Genomic DNA, 10,171 nt, shown 5'->3' on the forward strand with positions numbered 1-10,171 from the left:
TCTTGGAGTTTTCTTTCGTTTGTTTCCTGTTTCCCGGATATTGCCAAGCTCCTTCCTTTTTGTATGCAAGCATTTCTATTTAAGTCAGAGACTCATTGTGTATTACGAGGAAATCATCTCTTAATTTCACTACCATTGTGAATCTGCTCGAGCAGCAATAGCAGGCCATGGACTCCCTTACTCCCCCGTAAGGATGCACATGGAAAATCATTTTTTTTTGCATGATCTGTCTGTTGCTTTTACGATTAAAATATCACTGAAGTGGTATGAGTTACAGAAAATCTCACAGCAGTCAGAATTATTTTAACGGAATACATATACATGCATTGATATGGATGCTATCATAGAACAGAGGTTTCATTAAATTAGGCTAAAAGAGGATATTACAGGACTGAACACAGGTATAGCGCATTACGATATGAACAGTTGATCCCAACGAACCTCATCTACCCAAATCTTGAGAGAATTATGTGGCCTGGAATGAGCATTCATTAAAAAAAAACCAGAGATTGAAGTTCGTAGGCAGTTCCTGTTGACAATAGAACAGACAATGCTGTTGAAGATAACTCGATGGGGGCGTGAAGCTGCTTGGCTCTGATCTGTGCCTTGCTTGCATCTGAGTAGTGATGGGTTTGCTCTCATCTTTTGCTTAAATCCTTGACAACTGGTGTTTTCTTTTGGCAGCGCTCTCACAATACCCTGTGTTCTCTAAAAAATACAGCTAGTTCTTTCTTCAGCTGCTCGCTCACAATACCCTAAAGTGCTTATGTTTAATTTCCAAAAAACTAACAAAGCACTGCAGCAGACTAACAGTCAACTGCGAATTAAAGAAAACTAACAGTCCACTGCAGCAGACTAACAGTCAACTGCGAATTAAACTGGACTCAACCCTCTGTATCCAGAAAACTAACAATCAATGGCTAATTAAACTCGATTTAACCGACGGTTTGAAAAAATTACATTTAACCTGAGCCCGAAAAAATAAATTTAACTGCAAGTCTATCCGGAAACGGCGAGAAGAAACTGTTTCGTTTCGCGGGAAATTGTTTCTTGCCAGTGGAAACGAAAACGGCCGTTGCAGACGGCGTTTCTAGCATGGTTGGGTTTTTCCAAAGGTTTCTGTCAGAAACGGAGGACATCGTCCCGTTTCTAGTAACTAGGCCAGAATGCACCGAGGTGATGTGGCTTCGAGATCACATGAAAGGCAGAGAATGAATGCCGAATAGGAAACATGAACGTGGCCATGTGCATATTGTCTTGGGCGATTGAACGTTGAGCAAAATAAAAAGAGACGGGGACCGAGGTTGCAAGCCTTGGTCGGATGTGATCGAATAAAGCACCAAGGAGTTGGAATAAGGTGCCAAGGAATAATGACTAGTCGCATGGCACTTCACAATTGCATGGGTTAAGTGCCATGGTCGTGAATATGCTACAAGGTCGAGGCTACGGTGTGGATCTGTGTATGTATGTGGATCTGTGTATGTTTGGCTCCGGTAGCTTTATTTGAAGAGAGCTTGAATCTCGTGGTTTTTGGTTGAGAGAAGCGCCTTTTTGCCATATATTTGGTACTATGAGATTTTTAGATCAACATAATTGGCACAACCAACTTTAAGCCACTATCATTATTGATTTTTACTTCCAATTTATTAATACTCCCCATTAAAAACTTAATCCCAGTCACCTATTATTAACGTTAAATTATTGAAGTTTATCATAACATCTCTTATTTACATCAAATTAATAATTTAAATAAAAAATAAAAAATAAATAAATAAAAAACAAACTTTATAATTAGTTAAAAATCCAAAGACAAAGTAACATATTATTATAAAATTTCAAAAAGGATTTTAAAATTAACAAATAAATAAATTTATCTTCAATAAAATTTCTTCATTGCAAAAATAATAATTCCATCTCTAGAAAATGTGCAAATACCCATTTTTTACATTTAAGGTGTCTGAATAATAACAACTCTAATCAAAAGACAAAATAACTAGATGAATTTTCTTTTTTCCATTGTTGAATTGATGCATTAATATTTTTAGTATATAGTGAAATTTTAATAAAATAAAATTATAATTGATATACCCATAATTTAATCTTATTAATTTCTTTTTCATTTTTGAGATTATCTCAATAATTAAATTGCTACAAATTATTTTCATAATACTCAAATATATTGATGCATTTATATTTTTAATATATAGTGAAATTTTAATAATATACCCATAATTTAATCTTATCAATTTCTTTTTCATTTTTGAGATTATCTCAATAATTAAATTGCTACAAATTATTTTCATAATATTCAAATATTATAAATATTATATTTTTATATTATGTATAAAAATAATATTACAATAAATAGAAATAGAGAAGTCACGGTGAGGAATAAAAACACAAGAACCTCAATTACAACAATTAGGGCATATGTCACTAGATGTGAAAGGAATATTTTATTTAAAAACAATTTACATGAAATCAATTTAGATTTTTGTTTAGAAACTTTTGGGCGAAATCACATAATTGATCATTTGTCGACGCGTTTCGAACCAACTAGTGTGGTTCATTGTCAGGACAAGTTGAAGATACAGATCCAGTATAGCGAGTTAAATAGTCCAAGCAGAGACTCCAACGGCTAAAAAGACTAACGACTATTTTTCAACTTAAGGACCCAGTCAAACCCCCTTTTAACTAAATTAATATTAATATTCTTTATAATTATTATTATACTTCTAGAGCTAAGTAAACTGGGTAAAAATTTTAACCAGATCAGAGGTTATTAATCTATTTATATATTTAAATTATTCTATATATATATATATATATATATATATATATATATATAAATATAAATATATAATTATATATAATAATATTTTTCCATACCTAATATAATACTATATTTAATATTTAGTTTTTAAATTATTTATATAAATTATTAGAAAACTATAATTTTTACTAAAAATTGAATTAGATCCATGGTTAGTTATCAAAACTAAACCATATATATATATATATATATATATATAAACATATAAGTATATATATAAATTAATATATTACCATACCTAACATTCTAATAATATTATATTTAATGTTTAAATATATATATATATATGTTTTTAATTATATATATAAATATATCAATTTAAAATTCTTTAATATCTAATCATTCTAATAAATTTTTATTTAAGGTTTAGATATTAAAATATTATATCAATTTATATCAATTATCAGCCAAACCTATATAATTATTAAAACTTAAATAATTACCTTACAATCTAAGGATAGTTCAATTATTCTTAATCATATATTATGCTAAATATTCCCAGGTTGCCAAATTTAATAATCTTCGAATATAAAGGGAAAAAGAGGGGACTAAATCAAGACCATAAGGGAAAAAGAGGGGACTAAATCAAGACCATAATAATCTTCGAATATAAAGGGAAAAAGAGGGGACTAAATCAAGACCATAAGGGCGATAATTAACCCTTGGGTTTGTGGTTTATTTGCTTGCTTTTCTCTTGATTTGATTTGTTCTTCTTTTAATTATTGCCCTTATGGTCTTGATTTAGTCCCCTCTTTTTCACTTTATATTCGAAGATTATTAAATTTGGCAACCTGGGAATATTTAGCATAATATATGATTAAGAATAATTGAACTATCCTTAGATTGTAAGGTAATTATTTAAGTTTTAATAATTATATAGGTTTGGCTGATAATTGATATAAATTGATATAATATTTTAATATCTAAACCTTAAATAAAAATTTATTAGAATGATTAGATATTAAAGAATTTTAAATTGATATATTTATATATATAATTAAAAACATATATATATATATATATATTTAAACATTAAATATAATATTATTAGAATGTTAGGTATGGTAATATATTAATTTATATATATATACTTATATGTTTATATATATATATATATATATATATATATAAATGGTTTAGTTTTGATAACTAACCATTGATCTAATTCAATTTTTAGTAAAAATTATAGTTTTCTAATAATTTATATAAATAATTTAAAAACTAAATATTAAATATAGTATTATATTAGGTATGGAAAAATATTTATTATATATATATATATATATATATATATATATAATATATATAAATAGATTAATAACCTCTGATCTGGTTAAAATTTTTACCCAGTTTACTTAGCTCTAGAAGTATAATAATAATTATAAAGAATATTAATATTAATTTAGTTAAAAGGGGGTTTGACTGGGTCCTTAAGTTGAAAAATAGGCGTTAGTCTTTTTAGCCATTGGAGTCTCTGCTTGGACTATTTAACTCGCTATACTGGATCTGTATCTTCAACTTGTCCTGACGATGAACCACACTAGTTGGTTCGAAACGCGTCGACAAATGATCAATTATGTGATTTCGCCAAAAAGTTTCTAAACAAACGTTATGGATCACAGAAGTCTAAATTCCTTGTCAATTTAGATTTATTTTAACTTTGGATTTATCAAGCTCCGAGAGGGATCACATGTTGAGAGGGATCACATCTCTCGAGGTGCAAATTATTTTTTAGTGCAAAAATTGAGGAAAGGTTTATATCTAGATAGATTTAACCCATTTCCATGCTTTATCTATCCGGAGTTAATATGGATCTAGGATGGCTTATGTTATGTGCGGCCAAAGAAAATCTCATGAACATATGCTTAATTTTATCAATAATATGTAATTCATCTAATTTTAATATAATCATTTTAACTATGCTAAACATGTTTGAGATTAATATGGTCATTTTAAATTTAAATTTGCTTAGTTACCTCAGTTTGTTGTGATGATAATAACTTTAATGATGAAAAGTGATCAAATATAAATTTTGAATGTAAAGGGACAATGTAATAGAGTTGAGTGATAAAAAATGTGAATAATAAGAATATAGTCAATTACAAATAGTCTTGATTGTGGTTAATCTCAAACTATTTTCTTTTATGATTCTTATTGTCACCCTTGTTACTTTTGTCATATTTTCATATCAATTGTCATATTTTCATATCGATTATATGAAAAGGACAAGTTAAATCATAAACCATTTAAGTTTTTAGCTCAATCTATTGTAGTAAACATCATGCATTGTCTCTCTTTCTCTCCAATATTAATAGGTTGAATTACTATAATGCAAAAATCAATGTACATTGTCAATAATATTTTGTGCTTACATTGAAATAAATGCAAAATGTTAATACAATCACTTCAATATTAATGTGCCATCGTACGTCCAATTACATCAAATCAGAAATCAATGCATCTAGTGCAATAAATTAAATAAGATTAGAAAAAAAATATTCACACTGAAATTACTGCATCTAACGAAAGCAATCAAATATATTATAAATCAAAATTTACAATCAAATCAATTCATCTAGTGCATGTATGAAAATAGGATTATAAACCAACATCTACACTGAAATTAATGCATCTAGTGCAAGTAGGCAAATAGGATTATAAACCAACATCTACACTAAAATCGATGCATCTAGTGAAAGCAACCGAATAGGATTAGAAACCACCATCTGCCCTGAAATTAATGCATTTAGTGCAAGCAATCAAATAATATTAGAAACTACCATCTACACTCAAATCAATGCATCTAGTGCAAGCAATCAAACATTATTACAAATCAACATCTACATTAAAATCAATGCATCTAGTGTATGCAATCAAATAGGATTAGAAATCACCATCTACATTGAAATCAATGCATTTAGTGCAAGCAATCAAATAGGATTAGCAATCATATACATTGAAATTAATGTATGTAGTGCAAGCAATCAAATATGATTAGAAATAAACATCTACACAAGAATGAATGCATCTAATGCAAGAAATCAAATTGGATTAGAAATCACCATCTACATTGAAATCAATGCTTTTAGTGCAAGAACTATTCTTCCCTCTCTCCCCCCTCCACCTATATCTATATCTCCCTCCATCTCTCTTTATTTTCCACTCTATATCTATATCTCCTCCATCTCTCCTTATTTTCCACTCTATAAACCCCCCAAACACACACACTATTTCAATCCATATCCATCAATCTCTTTGTCCCTCCCTCCTGCTCTCCATCTCTCTCTTCTTCCCTCCCTTCACTTTTCTTCTATATCTCTATCTCCATGTGTCTCTCTAAATCACACCCAAAACATACACTCTTTTTCTTAAATCTATCTATATACCCCTCCCTCCTCCACTCTCTCTCTCCACCTTTATCTCTATATTTCTTTCTTCTTACCCCTCTATCCCCCCTCCAACTCCATCTCTCTTTCCCTCCCTCGCTCCACTATCTCTCTCTCTCTCTCGAACTCTGTTACTATGTCCCTCCCTCTCTCCTCTCTTCTTGTCTCCTCCATTTTCTACATCTCTCCTCTTTGTCTCTTTATCTCACCCAAAAACATACAAACTCTCTCTCCATCTCTCCCTTGCCACTCCCTCTCTCTCCACTTCTAAGTCTCTTTGCAATTATACTTTTTTCCCTCTCTCCCCCTCCAACTCCATCTCTCTATCCCTCCCTCTCTCCACCTCTCTCTCTCCCTCTCTTCTCCTCTCTCTCAAATATGCTCTCTCGTACTTCCTCTCTCTCCCTTTCTCTCATAGCTCCCTCTCTCTACCCCCATCACTCTCTCTCTCTCTTTCACATCCTCTCTCTTCCATATAATCCTATATCTTCCCACATCACTCTCCTTCTCTCTCTTAAGTATTATCTCTCTCTCTCTCTCTCTCTCTCTCTCTCTCTCCCCCCAATCCTCTCTCTTCCCCCATATCCTCCCCCCCCCTCTCTAACTATGTTACTATATCCCTCCATCTCTCGTTATGTCTCCTTCTTTGCCCCCTTCTCTCTATCTCTCCTTCTTTATCTCTTTATCTCACCCCTAAACATACACTCTGTCTCACCATCTCTCCCTTTTCACTCTCTCTTTATCTTCACTTCCTACTCTCTATGTCTTTCTTCTTCCCTCCCTCTCTCCCCTTTTAACTCCATATCTCTATCCCTCCCTCTCTCCTTCTCTCTCTCAAGTCATTTCTCTCATCCTTCGTCTCTCTCCCTTTCTCTCCAATATTTATCTCCCTTCCCCCATCTCTCCTTCTCTCTCTCTGTCGTCCAATTCTCTCACTATGCCCCTCCCTCTTCCCTCTCTCTCCCCCCTCCATTTTCTTTCTCCCTCTCCTTCTTTTACCCTTCTCTATCTCTCTCACTCCTCTTCCTCTCTCTCTTTTTCATTCCTCCTCTCCCCTTTCCTGCAATTTATCTCCATCTCTCCCTTGTCACTCCCCTATCTCTCCACCTCTATCACTATGTGTTTGTTCTTCCCTCCCATATATATAGAGTTAATATAATCACGATATATTAATATATATTATAATATAGGAAATTTAATATTGGCTTAAAACAAAGTTATATGATATATTAATATGAATATTAGATTTAATAATAATAATAATAATAATAATATTTTAATATTAATATTACAATTAATATTATTTTTTTGCATGGTGTTATAATAATTTGGCCCATGGTATTTGGCCCGTAGGATTCACCTAAATAAAACATGTCTTTTGAGTGTTAGTAAGTGTAAAGAGGTCTATGGATTAAATATAAAAAGAGATTTTATTTATTTACCATACTTCTTGTTTCTTAATATTTTAATTTAGATCATGATTTCTAATCCTATTTGATATGTTATTATTTATTTACCATATATCTTTATACATCTTTTGTATTTATTTATTTATCACACCTCTTTTATAAATATCTTATTTGGCCCATGGTATTAATAATTATGTGTCACGTAGGATTCATCTAAATAAAACCTCTTTTTTGAGTTTTTGTAAATATAATGATGTTAATGGAGTAAAGATAAAAAAAAAGTTTTATTTATTTACCATACCTTCATTTTATTTAAATTTTTTATTTATTTGCCATATTCTAGTTTATTTAAATTTTTATTTATTTACCATATCTCTTGAATAAATAAATAAATAAATCTTATTTATTAACCATACCTCTAGTTTATTTATATTTTTATTTATTTACCATAGCTTTTTTTTTAGTATTCGTAAACCTTTTATATTTTAAATTTATATTGTGTTATACAGAATAACAACTAGATTGTTTTTTAAACAAAGCCCACATTAGATTAAAAATGTTAAATGTTAATGTTTACATTTACCGTTGTTTATGTTTATATTTATGTTTACATTTACATTTATATTTAAGTTTACATGTTTATGTTTTTATGTGAAATCTAACCCATATTTCTTATTTACAAAAATGAAATTAACTAGCTGAACAACAACATCCATACAATGTAATATGTAAAAGATAAGAAAATGAAATTGGATGTTAGGTAATAAACATGTTTCTTCATAATAATTTTCAAAAGTAGATTGTTGGTAAGTTTCTTCATTCAATATAAATGAGATCTGAATTTTAAATTACAGGTGGTATGAACTAAAAGGACTCTATGAAACGAAATTGTACAGCTTTATAATGATTTTTTATAATGAATTTCAAGAATAAAATCTTATTAATAAAAAATACTTTAGATTTGGCTAACATATTCGAAACCACAACATAAAAATTAATATTAATAAAACATTTTAATATTATAATAATATATTTTTGTCGAAAGAAAATAATGCAATATGTAAAATAATTTGAAAAACGTGTTTTGTTGGTAGTAGTTAAAGAATTGAAAAGATAGTAAAAGCAGAAAATTAAGAGTATAAATTATGGAAAAAAGAATATGAATGAACCTCATTGATAAGATAATAGTATCCTAACATGAAGTAAAAGTTATAGATATTGAAAACTGTCAAATCCATGTGTTAGTATTAAAAAAATATAAATGGTCACGAGAATGACAATGGCATGATACCTAAAATAATGCGGGTAAATTTAAGATCAATGTCACCCAAAGATATTTATAGGGCAACCTCATGGGTATATAATTCACACAGATTTCATATCAATTTATTAACCTTTTAAGATCATTTCAAGAAAAGAAAATAATCCATTTTAAAAAATCTGAATTAATGTTACTTGGTCTCAAAATTTAAGTCATCTTTAGAATTAAAAATGAAAAGTTTCGTCCGAAATCCATGTCAACATATAATATCGACCAAAGATGGATATATTTCTCTATAATATGATGAAATTTCTTGAAAGCGTGAATGTGTTACCATCCAATTATCTCTATTGCTTCATGTTTAAATAGGTTTATGGGTTTAAATAGGCTTATGGGATTCCTTGAAAGATATATTTAATACGTTATATATTATTATATAAAACAATATTTAATATTATTATTATAAGTAGATGTTGAGATAATGAATCTCTATAGTAAAAAATATTATTTGTAAGTATGGGAGATAATAACTAATCTTATTTGTAAGTTTAAGAGACAATACAATGTATTAGTTATTGTATTAAAAAAATTATTTTATTTAATTATATTTATTATAATTTAATGGTGATTTAGCATGAGTATTAATATATACACCATAGAATTAAAATTAGGATATATTTAATATTAATAACACAATGAATATCTATAATTAAATCTCTAAGTTATTACGTGATGGTTTAGGGTCATATGCTTAACTTATAATCCTCAGAATAAATATGTTAATATGTACTTTGTTACATTTTATCCATAAAGTATGGCCATGATACCAATAACTAGTGAGAGAAAACTTTCACTAGATTTTGATATCCCAATTTAAGACCAAAAATTCCTTCACTAAGGATTTTTATGTTGTTTCAAATCCAATTATGAAGATGTGAGCCTAAAAATCAATTGATAACATTTAATTATCTATTTTTTGGATATGTACCATTGTATGGGACCTAATGACCATTATTATTTTGAATAACCTATATGTGGGTCCTACATGGTGATTTAGGCCTTACGTATGGTGTACAATCTCTAGTATCATATCATATGGTGTAATAATTTATTTTTCATCTCTAAAATAATGGTTACGTGCCTTGGACTTATACCTAATATAAAAAATCTCAAATTTGGGCCCTTATGCCATGCATACACTAAGATTTACTTGTGAGGAATGTGTGTTGATTAGGGTCCCTATGGATGACCCCTGATTTCATACAAAATAATTTATGGCCTA

Source organism: Pinus tabuliformis, chromosome 7, assembly GCF_031772625.1.
Source record: "Pinus tabuliformis cultivar Carrire ecotype Pingquan chromosome 7, CPIR1, whole genome shotgun sequence".
NCBI lineage: Eukaryota > Viridiplantae > Streptophyta > Pinopsida > Pinales > Pinaceae > Pinus > Pinus tabuliformis.